Below are 8658 nucleotides of genomic sequence, written 5' to 3' on the forward strand. Positions count from 1 at the left end.
AGACATACACACAGACACATAAACACAGACACACACACAGACACACACACAGACACACAAACACAGACACACAGAGACACATACACAGATATACACACAGACACATACACACAGACACACACACATAGACACATACACAGACACACACAGAGACACAGATACATACACAGACACACACATGGACACACACAGGCACATACACACACACAGACATTCACAGACACACACAGTAAGTAAATTTGCAATAAGACTTTGATAAAACTGGCATGGAAGAAAACATGAGCTCAGAGGCATTTTATCATGTATTTATTTATATATTTATTTATAAGAATTTATTTATTTACATGAGCACACTGTCACTCTCTTCAGACACACCAGAAGAGGGCATCGGATCCATGATTGTGAGCCACTATGTGGTTGCTGGGAATTGAACTCAGGACCTCTGGCAGAGCAGTTAGTGCTCTTAACCACTAGGCCATCTCTCCAGTCCCCTAATTTATTACTTTTTGAGGCACAACCACTCTGTATCCCAGGCTGGCTTTGAATTTGTGATCTGAGTTCTGATTGCCTCAGCCTCTTGAGCACTTGGGTTGCAGCCATGTTACATTCTGTGCCATCATGCCTAGCCCACAAGCAAGTTTGAATTCTCAGTATTACTTGTTTAGAGCAGAGACTCACAGGGTTTTCTTAAAGGAGAAATGAGAAACTGCTCAGCCAGGAGAGGCCTTGATTTATTTTCCGCCACGTCTGTGTCTGTAGAGGGTCAGTATGATGGCTTTCTCCCAATCTCGTGGGACGGATAAGAATGTCTGTTTCGAGGCCCAGTCCCTGTGGACAAACGGATAAGAATGACTGTTTCGAGGCCCTGCCCTGGGACTTGGATTCTGTTTACTTTTACACTACATTTAATATAGTCTCACAACATTTGTTGTTTATTGTGTTTTGAGACAGGGTCTTACATGTAGCTCAGGCTGGCCTCAAACTCACAACAACACTCCTCCTAATGAGTGCTAGGAATACAGGTGTAACTGTGGACACCCAGATTCACTTGCTTTAAAAACAAAACAGCAACCATTTTGGGGGCTTGGGAGATAGCTCAGTTTCTAACGATCCTGCTGCAAGCTTTGATTTGAATTTGCTCTCCAGAACACTTGTAAGAAGGCACGACGCTGCTCTGCCACATCCCCAGTCCCAGCCAGCCCAGCCATCTTGGAAAGTTCTAGGTCAGTGAGAGACTGTTTTTAAAGGGGCGGGGTGCCTAAGGACTGACACTCAAGGTTAACACTTTAACAGTATGAAGGCTACCATTAGCTCAACATCTATGCAAACCATGAAAGAGGTGGGGTTTAGCCCATGCCCTGGTTTTGTTTCCCCAGTAAAAGTTTGCAGGCTCCTGGGTTTGGATTTAAAACCACAGAACTTCTGGTGGTAAAATCCAGCAGCCTGAGTAACCAAGGGCATGAATGGGCAGCGGGTGGCGACCACATTCAAATCATCGAAAAGCTTGGCTTCTTCCTACCGAAGCTGGAAGCCAGAGCTGGAGCCAGTGAAGAGGAGAAAGAGAGGGCTCAGGAAACAAGCCAGGTGAAAGTTGTGGTTGGTTAGGCATCTCTAGTTGACAGGAGGGTCACAGCAGGGGAGTGGTGTGACAAAAGAAAATTTCTTTAGGATCTCATGGGGGCTTTATTATATTGTCTGTTTAAACATTTGGTCCCCACCTGTTAGTGTCAAAATCTGGGGACCTAGCAGGAGGAAGTGCATTATGGAGTGGTAGGCTCTTGGGGTCCAACTGTTAGCTTCCTTGTCCATGGATGCTATCCAAACAAGAGACCCCACCAAGAGACATCCACCATATGGATGCAGCTTCTTCAACTGTGATGGACTGAAACTGTGAGCCAGAATAACTGCTCCCCCCAGACGGACGCTGTCTCTGCCGGGCATTTAGTAGCGTGAGACGTTACCAATAATACAGACTTAGAGCATCGGAAGGATCCTTCTGCGTCTGTCTATCACATGCACAAAGCCAAGGCCATCTGGGACTTCAATTGACCTTCTCAAATCGGCCTTTAGGCAAATGGGGGGGGGTGTTCTTGAATAATGTTTGATGTAAGAGGTTCCCACACTTTAGGCAGGTGGTACTGGGTAGGATAAGAAAGCAGGCTGAGCAAGCCATGAGGAACAAGCCAATGAGCAGTGTTTCTCTGTCGTCTTGCCCCACCCTGTCTTCCTCAGTGACAGCTCTGATTGTTCTGTGCAAGCATAGAGCATGTGCCTGTCCTTTTGGTCGTGGTGTTCATCACAGCAACAGAAAGCAAACCAGGACATGCGCCTCCTGAAGCCAGCTCTGCTGACTCTCACCCCAACCTCACAGTAGTCTTCAAGGCATGTAGTTAAGAGAACTGCAGGCTAAGCACTGAGGCCCACAGCACGTGGCTTTGTCAGAAAAGATGTCCTGTTGTTTGAGTGGCAACAGAACTTCCTCAGGGCTCCCAGGTGTCTGGTGCCTTCATCTACATTGAAGGGCCTGGACAGAACTTGAGGGATACGGAGTGACGTGTTCTAAATGTCACCAGAGAGACATTTACTCTACATTATAGCAGATATGAGGTGACTTTTTTCCCTTTTCCCATTTGTATGTGGTGTGGCATACATATGTGTGAACATACATGTATGTGGGCATACATGCACATATGTCTGCATGCATGTGGAGGCTTAAGGTTGATGTCAGGAATTCTCCTCCATCATGGTTCCACCTAATTCCTCAAGCCAGGGTCTTTTAATCGAACCTAGAGCTCGCCGATTAAGGCTAGTCTTACTAGCCGGCTTGCTCTGCAGAGCGCTCAGCTTATCCTTCAAGGTTGGAATTACAGGTGGCTCCAAGCCCACAAACACTTTCTGTGGGTTCCGGGGACCCACATGCTGGTCCTCATGTTTGCATGGCAAATCCTCCAACAGTGGAGCCTTCTCTCGGCCTCCAGAACCCAACTTCTTCATAATGATGTTATCATATTCTTTCCATATCCCTGAGCCCCAGGGGGGTGAATTCTGCTCTTGTCCTTGCTCTCAGACAGCAGGCCTCTTCTCTGGCTCTGGGAACAGACGCTGTCAATCAAGAGAGAAGACCGAAGCAGAAGGAGCTCCTCCATCGCTTAGAGAGAGCTTTGCTCACACTGACATTGGCTGCAAAGAATTCCACAGTGGTATCCCTGAGTCTCTGCCTCCCCTACCACCCACCTACGACAGGCATGCGCATGTGCGTTCTCTTAGCGCATCTCTATCACAGAGAGAGACAGAGACAGAGACAGAAACAGAGACAGAAACAGAGACACAGACAGACAGAGACAGATAGAGGCAGAGACAGAGGCAGACTCGGTGGCGCATGTGAGTACTCTTCCCTGTCTCTTCAGGGGTGGCTCCGCACCAGGCAGCCGAGGCACGGATCAGTCTCTAGCCCTGCAAGTGGCAATAGCAGTTGGTTTACGTCTTCTGACCTCCAGCAGAGACCGTTTCTTCTGACCCTTTCTTCTCTGGGCCTCATGGGTGCAGCTGAAACTGTGTTTGGATGGGCGCCAATCCTAAGAGGAAAATGACTGAAGCACACTTGGTTGAGGGCTGGCTGCTGGACCAAACTGTGGGGTAAGGGGGAAACGCCTATGTGGAGATGTGCCCTGGGAACTCAGAGCCTGTGCCCTCCACGACTGTGTGTGTCTCTGAGCAGAGGCACCCCCGCCATTGCTAAGCAGTGGGGCCATACAACGTGCTGTTGGGAGGTTTGCAGAGACCCTTCCAGATTGACCTGAGTTATTAGAGGGGATGCTGGGACCTTGGGGTGTCATGGTGTTTGCTACTGCTCTGGGGACAAGAAATCTAAATTTAGGAACCACGTGGGTTTTGTGGAGCCACGTGATCAATCCACTATTGCAGACACACAGATGGAGTCATTCATGACACGGGTTGCGCACCAGACCCGCTTTCCCAGAAGCCACGGTAAGGGTGGCTGTATTTGGTTCCTGCCTGTCCTCCTCTGCCCCTCCCCTGCCCCTCCTCACTGAAGGGGACTTCAGAGAGCAATGCCTCAGGAAATCCCTTTCTCAAGAGCCTCTGCTGAGTAGCTCTGGTGCTGATGTTGGCTCAGTAAGAATGCAATCTTAGCCCCATCTGTAGCACTACATAGAGCAGACGTGGTGTGTGCCTATTGCCCGGGAGCTGGAGGCAGAGAGAGATCAGATGTTCAAGGTCAAGTCTCAAGCTGAGTTGGAGGCCATCTTGGGATATAAACACCCATCCGAGGATACAAAACCCAACAATTTCCACTTCAGAAACAGACTTAAAGCGTCCTTGGAGATGAGGTCTGGAGTGCGTGCGTCTCTGGTGGACCACATAGCCCATGTGGAACAACAAGGAAGGATCTCCTTAGAAAGAGTTTTCAGGAAGTCAGGAGAGCTACCAGAGCCCACTTTCAACCAACTCTTCTTTCTCCACAAGTCTCTGGAAACCTGCCTGCTCCAGGTCACCCAAAAAAACAAAGCTGAGACTTAGCTGTCAGGCTGGACCTGAGCGTCTTAACTCCATTTTGTGCTCACTGTAACAAAATACCTATAGTTGGAAGATTTATAAAGAACTTGGAGCTGGAGAAATGGCTCAGCCAGTAAAGGCTAGGCTCATAACCAGAAATCTAAAGGACAGAAGTTTGTTCTGGAGGGTGGAGGCCTGCGTGCTGCTCTGAGAATGGGGAAGGAGAGGTGTGCCTCTCCAGAAGAGGTCACATGGCCGCAGGTGGCTGGAGGGAGCTGAGGGAGGCAAGCTCACTCTATACCACAGCCAGCTCTCAGGACAACCAGCCCACTGTCAAGGGAATGACACAAATCCCTTCATCGAAGTAAAGTCTCTGTGGCCTAATCTCCCTTAAAGGTCCCCACCATCTGTCGTCATGGTTGCCTTAGGAACCAGGTCTCCTACACATGCAATTTGAGAAAGTAAACCTGTTCAAACCGCAATGTCGAGCCTTTTATCTGCTTTCCCCAGGGTTGGATGCCACGTCATGCTGCTTCTGGTGTGGCGCCTTATCTACTGGGATTTCCACAAAAGGGTGGAAGGATGCCCTGGGGCTTCCATCCCTTTCTTTGTTTCTCTTACATCCTGGAAAACAGACATCAACCAGACTGGACCTGATTCTGTCCCAGCCTGAGACACCGTGTTTCTCTGAGCCTTGTGTCACTCTGGCCTTCTGGCTCTGACTTGCTTGTAAGTTGTCACTGAGTGGCCGTACCATGCCTCGGTTTCCTTCTCTGTAATCATATCTTCCCTCTGATGATGTTGAAAATGGATGCTTTTGTACTCGAGGAGCAGAGGTACCCCATGCTGGTTGTCAGCGAGCACATCGTCCTGAGAGAGGAGCGGCCTATGACATTCTAGATGAGCCATTTACCCTGCAGGAGGGGAGTCGGAGAACTCAGAGAGAGCATAAGCCAGTGGGGAAGAGTGGGCAAGAGTCTGTGGAACAGCTTGGAGCAGAGCTTGGAGCAAGGGTTCAGGTCTGAATGGCCTCAGACTCTGTGGCCGAGTCCACCATAAACTTTCTCACAACCGGACTTCACAGGCCAGACCCGGGTTTGGCAAGGTAGTTATAACCGGAAACTGTGGCCACTTGAGTCTACGAAACTCATTGTTAGTCTGAATTGGCCCAACTCCACCCTAGGACTGTACCGTAACCTTGGAGATGAAATCCTAAATACCCCACGTGTATGCTAGGAGCAACCCAGGTCACAGCCGTAAAGCAGGCAAGCAAAGAGCCCTATGCCAGTGAAAGAGAGACGCTGGGAAGTCAACTAAAAATCCTGGGGCCACTGCCTCCCTTTTAGGATTTTTAAATCAACAGGCACATCTTCTGGACAGGAAGCAGTGCTAGGCTTCCTGGAGAAAGTTCAAGAAACACGTGTAAGCACAGAGGTTGGCAATGTGGGGCTGTGATAACTGCTATGAGGCCACATGGTGATTTAAATCTGATTTTTAGTCCATTAGTAGGACCTGGGTGAAAGCTCAGTGGAGAACACTTGTCTTCCAGTGGGAGGCCCTGGGTTCAATCTTCTCTGTGGCTTGGTGATGATGATGATGAAGAATATGATGATGATGGTGGTGATGGTTGTGATGATGGTGAGGACAAAACCTTGGCTAGGCCTGGGGCTACTCAGTGGTAGCACTTGCCTAGCATGCACGAGGACTTAGGTTCGAACCCAGAAAAGAAAATTGGGGCTGTGGATAGAGCTAGGCTGGTAGACTGCTTGCCCAGTGTGCTCAGAGCCCTGGATCTCATCCCCAGTGCCACACAAACTGGCTGTGCAGTGATCCTATCACCACGGGGGGAGGGGTTAGGGTCGAAGGTCATCCTCAATACACCCTCACCCTGGATTACAATTTAGTCAGCCCTCAGATTTCCCCAGAGGCATCTGAGTGCTCGTAGCCACACAGCAGTCTTGGAAGGGGCCAACAGCTCCACTGGGTAAAGCTGTTCTATAGAGTTGTTCTACAGTATTAAACCAGACACAGACGCCTGCCCAAGTCACTGTGAAGTGCCACAGCCAGCTCTCCAGCCTCATCAACTGAGGGTGTGATCGCACATAACCTTCCCTAGAATACACCCGACACGGAAGCTCACCATCCTGGGTACGATGCTACCTGGCTCATCTTCTGATCCTCAGCATGGAGATGCTACAGGCTGGCATTCCTGGAAACTGCTCCCCACAGAGTCATGGCCTCAGGCCTTGGGTCCCTTCTCCTGTCCCAGCCACACACTCCCTGTGGCTCTGGCTTCTGTTTGCTTTGCAGTATGACTTAACCTGTGGCAGCCACTGCCTCCAACATTTCCTGGGTCATCAGTTCCATCTGTCACCTCACTTTCTCTGTCCCCTGAGAAGACCATGAAAAACTGTAAGAGCCCAAGGACAGGCCAGAGAAACTCACCATCTTCTGGAGGTGAAAGAATATTCTGGCAATGTAAAAGACCCACCGGGGGGGAGCTTAGCCTCAGACATCACTTCTGACTATCTGTCTGTCTATCTGTCTATCTATCTATCTATCTATCTATCTATCATCTACCAATCAATCTATCATATATCTAATATCTATCTATGTAATATCTATCTTCTATCAATCAATCTATCTATCTAGCATCTATCCATCTATGTAATATCTATCACCTATTATCTCTTATTTATCTTCTATCCATGTAATATCTATGTATGTATGTATGTATGTATCTATCTATCTATCTATCTATCTATCTATCTATCATCTGTCTATCATCTGTCTATCTATCATCTATGTATCTTAAGCTTGAGGACAGTTTTATTGAGTTTCAAAGAAAAACCAGAGGGCAGACTGGATCTCAGCTGCTGTCTGGAGGAGGAAGAGAGAGAATCATGTAAGCAGCCACATCACAGAAGCTGGGGTTGGGGCAGGGGCTGGGGCAGGTGGGGGTGAAGCAGGGGCGAGGGCAGAGTGTCCAGGACAGCACAAGTATCTGAAAGAAGGAAAAAGGTATAAAGAAGAAAAAGAAGAACTTGGGCTTTTCTGAGTTGCAGGAACGAGAGCAGGCTGTGACTCCTGGAATAGTCACCTTGCCTAACTTCAGGAATGAACCCAGGTACACAGTCAGGTGCCGTACTGTCTCACTCCCAGGTACACTGTCAGTTGCCGTACTGTCTCACCCCTGTGTGCACAGTCAGGTGCCGTACTGTCTCACTCCTGTGTGAAGTATAAACTGTTGGACTCAGATACACTGTTGAGAGCTTAAGGAGATTGGGAGAGGTGGGAAGGGTAGCTATAGTGACGACAGCAAGCTCTGCGCTATCTGGACCAGCTAGAAGAAAGGATTTCCCATATCTGCATCATTGATCCTATCTGGCACATTGGAGGAGAAAGACATCTCTAGCCCATTTTAAATACTGCACTGTGTATATATGTATCAAGACATCTCAAGGTACCTCATCCATATGTGTGACAGCTGTTTCTCCTACTCTATCAGCTAAAAACAGGTTTTGAGCCAGTGTTACTCTGTGCTTCAGGCTTCCCTAGAACTTGTAATCCCCCCTGCCTTAGCTTCTGAAGTGCTGTGACATAGCAGGCATCACCACACCTGTCCTGGACTGTTATTTAATAATTAATAAGAATAATAAAGATTGTCGCTCACTATGTGCTTAATCTTGAGAGCCTGGAAATTGTCAAATTGTCAAACCTAAAATTGACTTTTTTTTTGTTGGTTTATGCACAGTTTATTTTAATCTCTTCTTTTAAAAAAATTATTTTATTTATTTACATTTCAGCTGTTGTGGGCTCTCCCATTCCTCCTCCCACAGTTCCTCATCCCATTCCTCCGCCCCCTTGCCTCGGAGAGGGTGCTCCCGTCCCAATTGACCTTCTTAGAGAGCTGCTGCAGCCATGAAACCTGTGAGCATTTTAAGGTGTAATTAGGCCCACCTTTGCAGGGATGTCAAGAGCCTGACAGACTCTCTTCAGCAGAGAGAATCTGTTTTCTCAGGTTCCCAATCTTTTTTGAAGGTAGCCCACAGCCTGATTGCATTTCTTTCAAATTGATTCAGCAGAAAACGCAATTGAGAACTTATCTTGAGCTAGAAATACTGTCTTCCTGCTTTTAAGGGA

Source organism: Grammomys surdaster, unplaced genomic scaffold (assembly GCF_004785775.1).
Source record: "Grammomys surdaster isolate TR1022 unplaced genomic scaffold, NIH_TR_1.0 126118, whole genome shotgun sequence".
Lineage (NCBI taxonomy): Eukaryota > Metazoa > Chordata > Mammalia > Rodentia > Muridae > Grammomys > Grammomys surdaster.